Source organism: Pelodiscus sinensis, chromosome 25 (assembly GCF_049634645.1).
Source record: "Pelodiscus sinensis isolate JC-2024 chromosome 25, ASM4963464v1, whole genome shotgun sequence".
Lineage (NCBI taxonomy): Eukaryota > Metazoa > Chordata > Testudines > Trionychidae > Pelodiscus > Pelodiscus sinensis.
In genome coordinates, this window is record NC_134735.1 from 4,719,278 (window position 1) to 4,730,463 (window position 11,186).

The 11,186-nt window shown below is 56.1% G+C and overlaps 1 long non-coding RNA gene across 1 annotated transcript; it reads right to left on the reverse strand.

Annotated features, from left to right (window-relative positions):
- Positions 1-5,688: 5,688 nt before the first annotated feature.
- Positions 5,689-11,186, reverse strand: LOC142819948 (uncharacterized). Its single transcript, XR_012897633.1, has 3 exons — positions 10,606-11,186; positions 9,685-9,949; positions 5,689-7,586 (listed from the first exon to the last, which is right to left on the reverse strand). It is a non-coding gene; the product is annotated as an uncharacterized LOC142819948 (long non-coding RNA).

Genomic DNA, 11,186 nt, shown 5'->3' on the forward strand with positions numbered 1-11,186 from the left:
AGAACGGCCAGACTGGGTCAGACCAACGATCCATCCAGCCCAGTGTCCTGTCGGCCGACAGTGGCCAATGCCGGGTGCCCCAGAGGGAGGGAACACAACAGGGAACCATCAAGTGATCCCTCCCCTGTTGCCCCTTTCCAGCTTCTGACAAACAGCAGCTAGGGACACCATTCCGACCCATGCCGGCTAACAGCCATCGAGGGACCTAAGCTCCATAGATGTATCTAGTTCTTTTTGGAACCCTGTTAAAGTTCTGGCCTGCCCAACATCCTCTGGCAAGGAGTTCCACAGGTTGACTGTGTGCTGCGTGAAGTAATACTTCCTTTGGTTTGTTTTAAACCTGCTGCCTATTCACTGGGTGACCCCCTAGTTCAGTGGTCCCCAACCTTTTGGGGCTGCCGGGCACCTGGGGGCGGGGCTGCTCATGCGACATGCAGCCGGGGGCAGGGCCACGCATACGCCATGTGTCCAGGGTGGGCCTGCGCATGTGCCATGCGCCCGGGTCACAAAAATGTCTTGGGCCGGCCCTGATCACTCGGTGGGCGTACATAAATGCCATGGTGCCCGTGGGCACCGCATTGGGGACCACTGCCTTAGTTCTTGTGTTATTGGAACAAGTAAATAACTTTTCCTTATCCTCTTTCTCTGCCCCAGAAGAAATTTTATAGACCTCTAGCCTATTCCTTCGACTTCTTGTCCTACCTTCGGTGGACATGGAGAACAACTGATCACCAGCCTCTTTAGAACAGCCCTATTCTCAAGGGGCCCAGGTTTTTTTAAACCTTCCTTTGTTGGTCCGGTGTTCTAAAGCTGTGAGCAATTTTGTGGCTCATCTCTGGAGTCTCCCCAACGTGCCCAGACTTGGACACAGGACTCAGGACCCAGGGGCTGAGCGGAGCAGGAAAAGCACCATCCATGTCTTCCTTCCCCACAGCTGGTCATACATCCCCGCACAATATTCCCCTTTTGGGCAGCTGCATCCCTCATTGATTCCTGGTTGGCAGGGCAGTGACTCCATGCAGCAGCTGGCTGGCGGTTGCACTGGGGGACAGGAGTTAGAAAGGAGCCTTTGGAGTTGCTTCCCTCTCTATGGGGAAGAGAGATTTGTCTAGGGCAGGCCTGGGCAAAATATGGCCCACGGGGCCGGATGCAGCCCACCAAGCCACCGAACCCGGCCCGTGGAGGCAGCAGGGAGCCCCAGGCAGGCTGCCCTGCTTGCTCCAGATCCCCGTGCACCATGCAGAAATGTGGCTCCATTTCTGTTTTAAAACTGGAGGGACTAGGTCTACACTGCAGGCTTTTTGCGCAAAACCGGCTGTGCGTCTGCTCTGCACGCGTGTTCTTGCTCAAGTAAATTTACAGTAAAGTGTCAAAACCCAGGGCTTCTTCCGGAAGAGTTATTCCTCTCCCCACGAGGAATAAGCCCTCTCGCACAAGAGCTCTTCCACAAGAGGCCAGTGTAGACAGGCAACAGGAATTTCTTGCGCAAGAAACCCCGATGGCTAAAATGGCCATCAGAGCTTTCTTGCGCAAGAGAGCGTCCACACTGCCATGGACACTCTTGCGCAAAAGCTCATCTCTTCCATAAAAGCTCATGGCAGTGTGGACATGCTCTTGTGAAAGACCTTTTGCACAAGAACTCTTCCACAAAACAGTTCTTGCACAAGAAGCCTGCAGTGTAGACGTAGCCGAGCGGAGGGAGGAAGTTTCAGGAGCTACCCTGCCCCCAGCCCAATCCCATTGGCCAGTGTCTGGCTAGAAACCAGCTAATGGGAGCTGCTTGTTGGAATAACAGGCAGCCAAGAAGAGCCACACTCCCTCACCTCCACTCAGTTAGTCAATGAAGCACATGGCCAAGCAGGCAGGCTAGTTTGGCAGCTGGCAGGTAAGTCTCTTGGCCACAACCTGCCTCTGGCACCCCAGCCCTTTCCTGCCCCAACCCGCTGCTCCCCGCAATCAACATACCCAAACCCTCTGTCCCCTTCTTACACCCATGCCCCCTCCCAGATCTGGCACTCCAAACTCTTGCTCCAGATCACAATCCCCTCCTACCCTAGGTCACATCCCAAACCCCTGCCCTCCAGTCCCCTGCCCTAGGTCACAACCTTCTGCTTTATCCCAACTCCCTCCCAAACTCCACTCTCCCTCCTGCACCCCAATGGCTTACCTCAAGCTCCCTTCTGCACTCAACCTCCATCCCAGACCCTGCATCTCCTCCATTAATATCATGGAAGACTGCAGCCCTCGATCACTTTCCAAAATCTTGGATTCCCCCCCCTCAAAACTTATTGTCCCCCCCTGGTCTAGGGGCAGATCTTACCCTGGCCTCTGATGCAACATGAAAGGATTCCTGTGCAGACTGAAGTGGCCAGGAGGAATCAGGGCAGGTGGGGTGGGGGCTACCAGAGGACAAAGGGGCGGCAGAGTCGAAGCCCCCACATTTGAGGAGATTTCTCTTGTCCCACCGGGCTCAGCCCTCTCCCACCAGGCCTCTGCCACGTGTCGTGCAAACACCATGGGGCACGGAGACGTGCAGGGGAGGAGACGCTTCCATGCTCAGCAGCGGGTGGTCATTCCCGAGAAACTCATTCGAGCGCTGCAGCTCTCCCGCTCCAGTGTTTAGTTCTTCCCTCCAGCTGCTGCCCTGTGACGTAGCCACCTCGCCCCGCAAGGATGGAAGGGAGGCACTCTTGCTGTCTGTCGTCCCTATGTTAATGACACAATTCTGGGCTTCCCTACCTGCTGTAAGACACCTGCGCGGAGCACGCGCTGGCTGATAAAATACGTCACTCTTCATCCTCGGTTTAAAATGTGAGGATCTGCTCCAGCAATCTGACAGGCACAGCCAGCTTGAACTTTGCATTCCTGTAGATCCACCGGTGACACACTCTTCTATGGAGCAGCGACTCATCCAGGGCCCGATCGCATGCAGGGGCATATTACAGCACCCTGACCTCAAAGCAGCTGACATTCCTCCAGCGACCCCACAAGAGGCAGATTTAAGCTTCACATGGCAATTGCTGAAAGCAGATTGCAGAAGGGATGAGGAGGTACCAGGCTAGAGTGAACGGTGACCTGCAAAGGACTTTAATCAAGTTGGGTGTTTTCTTTATAAGATAAAACTAAGGTTTGGATGGTTGGATTTTTGTTTGTGTATTTACCCAAGAGCTAGATCGGGAGTGGCCAGCCTGGTTTTTCCTGAGGGGAACCGGCTGGTAGGAGTTTAACAAAGACATCACGTCCCCCAACTGTTCGCAAAATAGCCGCTGCACCATTTTAAACCATCTGACTAAAACTCCCTTCCCAGCTCCGTGGCTTGGCTTCACCTCTTGCGCTCTCGCCTCTAAAAGTCAGGCCCCAAATCTCCTTCCTCACTTTAACTAAAAACTGAGAGGGCTAAAAGGGAAATCATTTTTAAAAAAAGAACTTACTCCTCACCCTTTGCTTATGGGTTGGCTCTAAGGCGCAGCAGAAAGAAATCGACTCGTCAATTTCATTTCGGTTTCAGATCAGATTCCACAGGCTGGCTCCAATCACTAGCCCCAGTCTGCAATAGCTGGGTGGCAAACACCACACAAAGCGTGAGCGAGCCCAAACCCCGCCTGTTTCTATTTCGGTTTCCATTTCTACGGGTCCAAGGCTATTTAAAGTCTTTTTTATCCAACATACCTCTGGGCTATGTCTACACTCGTGGCTTCTTGCGCAAGTACAGCCGTTCTTGCACAAGAATCCGCAGAGCATCCACACTGCCCGCCCGCTCTTGCACAAGGAAATTTATAGTACGGCGTGGGAAGAGAGGGCTTCTTGCACAAGAGCTACGCTCTTTTCTTCGAGTGTAAGCTCTTTTGTGCAGGAGCTCTTGTGCAAGAGGGCAGTGTGGACGCGCTGCAGGGGTTGCTTGCACAAGAAAGCCGTATGGCTAAAATGGCCATCAGAGCTTTCTTGCGCAAGAGAGCATCCACACTGCCAAGTGGGTCTGGCCCACGAAAGCTCATCACCTAATCAACCATCTTGTTAGTCTTTAAAGTGCTACATAGTCCTGTATTTTGTTTCATACTGCCATGGGCGCTCTTGCGCAAAAGCACAGCCAGCACATGGCAGTGTGGACGTTTTCTTGTGCAAGACTTCTTGCACAAGACCCCTTGCACAAGACTTCTTGCACAAGACCCCTTGCACAAGACTTCTTGCACAAGACCCCTTGCACAAGACATTCTTGCGCAAGAAGCCGCCAGTGTAGACATAGCCAGAGTGTGAACTGCCCTGGCAGTGGCTAATCAAAGTGTATTTTCAGTCTTAGCTCTCTGCTCAGCGCTCTCCTCTCCGGATATCCATCCCACGTTTGTTTACACTGGGTACTAAGTGAATGGAGATGCGCTGTCGTTGCAGGGCTTTTCCTGGCCTGTTCATGGGGTATCACCATCCAGAGGCATCTTTCCAGGGCCCCAGACTGGTAAGATGTTGGTCTGGCCTGGGTTTGAAGAAGGGCTGCCCCTGTCCAAACATTGCTATCTCTGCCTCTGCTTCCAGGGCGTCGTGTGCCCCTCGCTGGCACCTGGAAACGCCTCCAGGACTCTAGAGCAGCGGTTCTCAAAGTGTGGTCCATGAACATCTTGCAGGTGGGCCGCAGGCTCAGGGCTTGCCCAGACCCACAGCGGGAAGCCCGCATGGGTGCTCCTGTCCGACGCCCGAACCGCCTCAACGCCAGCTTCCTGTTGCAGGGGGGTGGAGCCCCGAGCCTCATGGGCCAGATCCGGCTGGTGGCTGGGGGGGAAGGTAGCGGTTCCATGCACTGCTATTCCCCTCCCCTTGCTGGAAACTGCTCGCCTGAAGGCTTTCCTGGATGCTCCCATTGGCCGGAATTGTGGCCAATGGGAGCAGCAGGGGGTGGTGCTTGGGAGTGGCAGGGGGGAGGAGCCAAGTAAGCGCCTCGGATTCCTCTCTTGTCCAGATCCCACACCTCCATCCCCCTCCCTCCTTCCCAGAACCTGCATCACCATTCACCTCCTGCACACCCTCCCTTCCAGTACACCCCCCCCCCCCCACTCCTTCTCTCCCGGACTCCACTGCCTCCCGCTCTCTCAGTGCCCTGTACCTCCATCCCGCACCCAACCCCCCACTCTCAGCCTGTTCCTGCACCCAGAGGGGCCAACAGCTACTGTGGTACCCCGAGCCAGGCAGGGGTGGTTCTTCACCCCCAGAAGGGGTGGGGCCAAGGGCAATCAGTCCTCAGAACCGCCCGGACCGCACTGCTGTTCCCCCCACCCCCCAGTTCTTAAAGCCACAGACAGCAGCGCTCCATCACTCTCACAGCTGTTCAAAAGGGCCTGGGACGCCAGCCAGCAGCAGCAGCAGCTTTGGGCCCTTTTGAGCGGGGCAATTATCTTCTTTGCCCCCCCCATCCCAGTGGTGAGCTTGCCTGCACCCAGCCTCCACCCAGACCCGGCACCACCTCCCCCTGCTGCACCCATTGTGCCATCCCGGTGGTCCCCGGAAAGGTCTGCGTTGAGCGGCTTGGGCCACGGGCCAAAAAGTTTGAGAACCGCGCTCGAGAGCCGAGGGCTTGTTGGCTTTCTCCCTGGGAAAGCGCCAGGGAAGGTGATCGATATGGCTCTGACCCACTCCACCGGCCGTTTCACCCCAGCCCTGGCTGGCTGCGGCCCCTTTCTCCCCCCCCACCCCCCCGCATGACACTTGGAAGAGGATCGCAAGGCCTGGGATACTGAGTGCGAGGAGGCCTGCAGGCTGTGAGCCCAATGCCCTCGTGGGACTGCAGCGTACATTCCTGGCACAGCGGAGAGGACAGATTTTGCAGGCGCAGGGTTTCCAGTAAGTTTCTCGGATTCTGTATGCGGTAGCACAGTGGCTGGGCTGGGGGCGGGGGGAGCCCGAGGGCAGTTACCCTGGAAGGAGCCGCAGGGGAAATACGGGGTGATCCCTGTGAAATCTCACAGGGGACAGGAGCTACGCTCCAGCCGGGGGGGGGGGGGTGCTTCCAGGAGCTCTGGCTTTGTGGAGAATGCCAGCCCCTTGCTCAAGATCCTGGCACCAAGCCGAGAGCTCAGTTAGATCAAAGGGAAAATCCGAACAGACCTGTGTCAGAAAGACTCCACGGCTGGGGCTAGCGGGGGGCTGACACTGCAGCGTCACAGCCCTTGTGCCTGTCTGGGTCAAGTTCCGTGTGACTGTTTAGTTCCAAGGCATCATCTGGACCCCGCCAAAAAATTCCCCACGTCCGGGCTGTGGAGGATGCGGTCTGCTGGGCCCGGAGACTAGGGGAGCAGAGGCAGCGGGCGCCAGGGGTGTGGCTGATGGGAACCGTGTAGGGGGGAGGGAGAGGTAGTGACGGGGCGTTGGAAGGCGTCAGGCCGTGAATGATGGGAAAGGTCGACAGGTCAGGCTGGAGGTGTCTGGGCAGGTGGGTGGAGTTTGCAATGGGGGGGCGGGGCTGTACAGGGGGGTGAGGGTCCCAGGACCAGAAGAGCAGGAGCAGCGGGTCGGAGAGGGCTGGCGGCAGAGTCCCTGCCGACCACGCTGGGCCCAACTCCAGGGCTGTTTGCTCCCGCCCCGCCGGCTCCCGCCCACTTGAACCCACTCAATGAACGTCGGAGGAGGCGGCCATCCCCTCCTGCCGGCAGCTCCCGCCAACTCGCGCCAGGGACGGACTCCGACCACTCCAGCCTTTCACCCCGGCCCCTGACACACGGACATGCGGCTAACTCAAATCATGCCGGACCACAGAGATTGCTGGTGCAGACTGTGCCGAACTGGAGAGGTTCAACCGCTGCTAATTAACGACAGTCTGGACCAACGTTCTCCGGCGCAGCTTGTCGCATCTTCTTATTCGCCCAGTAGAAATGGGCCCTAGGTTTAAGATGGTGCCAGCCCAAGGGCCCGAGCCTGCAAAGACTCGGGCCCGGGTTTAGCTGTAAGCGTGGGAGCAGGCCCAGTGCCCAGTGGCGTGGGATTCACCGGGGCTGCATCGTGCTTTCGGAGACGCACAGCGATCAGCCTTCGCCAGCTCTGGGCCAATCCTAGCAACACCACCTGCACCCACAACGGACAAGTCCCAAACCAAGCAGCTCGCCCCGAGCGGGTAGCAAGTTCTGTGCTGATGCTGAGTGGAATCAAACGTCCAACTTGACATTTTTCACACGGACCTACCTCAATGGCTAGAACAACCAGCTCTGTCGCTATGGAGACCCAATACACAACAGGCATGGTTTGGTGGAGGCCCTCAGCCCCGGTTGCCATGGGCACCAGCCCGTCAGGGCAAGCGCTGACCTGGGCCCTTTATCCTGCCGTCAAGGTAGCATGCACCAGGCTCACAGAGTGACCTGGGCTGGAGTGCAAAGCCGGTCCTGGGAGCAGCCGTTCCCTCCCATGGTGCGAAGGGAAAGACCCCAACAGTTGGGAAACAGCACTCTGCCCCATGGCTGCTTTTCAGAGCTCGCTGCCCCAGCCCCAGTGAAGAGAGCGGGGTAGCTGCTGTGCCGGCGTTGGACTGGCGTGAACGCTCTTCGCTGCCCGTCTTCTCCGTGCCACGCCAGCTGCAGCTGTGAGCACCGAGCACCTGCTTGTGCAACAGCCTGAAATCAGAGGAGGGAGAAGAAATTTCAGCATTTGCTTCCCTGCAGCTTTGACATGCATTCCCCAGAGGAAAGGAGGTGATTTCCCTTGTGTCTTACAACTGCAATTAAAAGAAGCCCCGAGAGATAATATACATTAAAAAAGGAAACAACATATTTTGAAGAAAAGTCTCAAAATGAGCTTTAAAAAAAACCTAATTTATGTTTTCTATTGTTTAAAATGAAACCTGAAATTGAAACATTTTCTGTTCTACGTCCCGTCCCCCCCACGTCCTTCGATTTTCTAGGGACAAAACAAAAAACGGGGGGATCTCTCGAAAATGAAACATTGTCAAAAATTGTGAATGGAAAAAAAAAAACCCATGGGTTTTTTTTTCAAAAGTTTGTCCATTTTTGAGCAACTCGAGGAAAGAAGAAGTAAAAGGGGGAACTCTCCCCTCCACAAAAGCCGAACATTTTCATTTTCTTTCGTAACAACATTTTCTACAGAACAAGACAATTTCGTTTTGAAACCAGTCAAACAACAATTTCAAAAAGTTCGCACCAAGTTCCTTTACCGTTTTCCCACCAAGTCTAGCAAAGTTCCCAAGAGTCCTGGTGGATTCTCTACAGAGGACGATTTTTAAATCGAGACTGAATGTTTTTCAAACAGGCGTTTCTGTGAGGAATGTCTCTGGTTTGGGCTAGACAAGAGGGCCGAGCAGATCATCCCTTCTGGCCTTGAAATCTGTGAAATGGGGTCATTTTTCTCCCTCTTCTCAGCTCCAGGGAGTCCAGAATTGAGCCAGGCTATGGGCGGAGAAGGGGTATTCCCTCCCACCGGCATAACAAAGGGGCCTCACTGTATTTGCATCTCTAGGGCTTTGGCTGGCTACTGTGGGTTTGGTCTTTCACTGAAGGCAGGCGGAAGGGGTGTTTACTTACACCCCTCTGCAGGGTCTCCGGTGAGCAGTGTGCAAAACAAGCTGGTCACCTGTTTGCATTCTAGCCTGTGAGCACTGGGGCTTCCCCACTGCCGTTTTGGTGCAGCTCAAGAGTTTCTCAGGGAGAGCGAAGCGGAGGGACAGCTGTGAGAAGTCACTCGCACTCAGCTGTTCCTGCCCGGATGCCCCTGGCCTGGCTGGCACCCTGCCCCCGCTCAGAACAGCCCTCCTCCACAGACACCCCCGTGCTTTCTGGGGCCCAAGAACAGCCTGTGCTGTTTTGTAATGTGCCAGGTGCCTCCGCACCACAGGGCTCCGGGCTTGGCCCACGCCTGCCCTTGGGGAAATGAAACAGGCTTGAAAGAATGCAGGAGGGGAGCCAGATGGACAGCTCCAAGGGAGCCGAGTGATTGGTGGGGACAGGTTTAAATCCTGGCACTGCTCCGCCACTCCACCTCCCTGGGGGAGGGGGTGGCTTGGCTCCTGTGGGGGGCAAGGCCTGGCAGAAGGGGTAAGTTGGTGGCCTGCCCCTGCTCTATTGGTGGTAATAGCCCTCTGCTCTTTTAGAAAAGCCTAAAGGTTCGTCCAGCGCCAGGGATTCCCACGCCCCCTTCTGTTGTGTGTGGCTGCCTGCTGTCCTCCACCCCAGAGTCAGCTGCATTTCAGTGCTGCTGATCCTGCAAAAGGCTCCTTGCAATCTCCATCACCCTCCAACAGTCAGATTCAGCGAGGGGCTGCCCAGACAGAGCTCACTGCAGGATCAGGGCTGTCATTTGCAAAGCACGTTGGCAGGAAAGGCACCACAGAAATGATCAGATTAACGGTTTCACCCATTGTATCCCGGCAGCCAGGAGCCTGGGTGCACCACGCCAGAGTTTTCCACTCTACGATGCCTCTGGTTTTTTTAACTCCCAGTACAAGAGGGAGGCTATTGGTGTTACTTCAGGATACAAAGTACCATCTCTGAGAGGAGTCCAAACGGCTGTTTATCTCTAGTACCCTCAGCCGCAGGGGCGGGGCTTACCGCATCTGAAACTAGCGCAGTGGAAATATTATTCGGCTTCATCATCATCTCCTCCTCTCACAAATGTTTTAAAAACGTCACCACCCAATGTAAACATTCAAGAGGGCCCTATTTTATGAAGAAAAAAACCAGCAACCCCTCGCTGTCCAACCTGCGTGGGTTCCCCAGGTAAACGCGCTTCCAAGCAGTACGCCGGGAAATCTTCTGCACCAGCTGGTGTAAATCCGCATCGCTCTGTTGACTTTGGGAGTGCGCCGCTCCGCCGCTGAGGATCTGGACTTTTCGAGCCTGGAGGCGAGGAAAAGGATCGCTAACCGTTTTCTGGAATACGGGGTCCGACTTCCCAGGTGAGCACGTTGGTGGGATCGACCCATCCCGGCAAACATGAGGAGGAAGTTGCGTTCTCTGGTCCGCGTCTGCCGCAGACGTCAGCCCCATTCGAAATCAAAGAGAAATAAGAAAATGAGGCCCAACTTCTTAAAATCGTGCTGGTGACTAACGGCTGGAACGAACGACCTACGGAAGAGGGAACTGTCCTCCTCTCGCCATCTTCCCATCAAGACCCGGTTGCCTTTCTGGGAGCAGCTTTGGTCAACTGCAAGTCACTGGGCGCTGCGCAGGGTGACTGGGCAAAATGTAACCGCCTGCGTTATGCAGCGTCAGACTAGATGATCTAATGGTCCTGGGGACCCACAGAATTGCTGCACCCCTGGGCAAGGTGGCAGGGGTTGGGGGTGGGGCCTCTAGCAGAAGGGGGTGGGGCTGTGAGAGCCAGACCTCAGCACAGCCCTTCCCCCCCATCAGTCCTCAGAGACACCCCCCCTCCCCCGCCCGCCCGCCCGGACCTCGCTGCACCAGGTTCTGGTGGCAATTTAACAGGCCTGGGCTCCAGCTGCTGCTGCAGTAGTGGCCTTTTGAATCACCAGACTCTGGGGAAGTTGCTCCCTTTTCCCCCCGGCCAGCCGGCCTGATGGTCCCCTTGGGTAACTCCGGGAATCCAGGGAACTCCCCCTGACTTTCAGCAGAGGCAGGCGGGTGCACAAGAGCCGAGTTCTGCGCGCTTCGTACTCACTGAGGACGTCCAAGCTGCACGACGAAGGGTGAATGTGACCGGCCGCTGCCTTGACTGTCAAGTTATTTTGCACCCCCCAGAAGCTCAATTAGTCCCAGCAGATCGTGTGTTCAACAGCCCTTTGCACAGGGGTAGTGGGACCCAGGAAACACCCGCCACAGGATGCATTTAACCCACATCACCCAGCCCCTAGTCAATGAATCAGCATTGCTCCTGTGCTTTATACCGCCTCACAGACAAGCATGTGGCCTTATACCACGGGATTAGTTAGGCCTACTGACCAGGGTGGGAGGCAGTTGCCCTGGGGCCCAGCAATTCAAAGAGCCACCACTGCTGCTACCGCAGGGACCCAGCCCCTTGGAATTGCTGCTGGAACACCACACCACACGCCCTGTGCAGCTCTAAGGGCTCTGTGTGTGTGTGTCCGTCCAGCACCGCAGCCCAGGCAGCGCTGAGGGCTGGCTGCCCCAGCCCCGCCCCTCCTGCCTGAGGCTCTGCCCCTACTGGGGACACGGATCCAGCTCCCCCCACATCTTGCCCGGGGGACCCTGCAGAAGCTGTCCCCCCGAGAATCAAGCTTT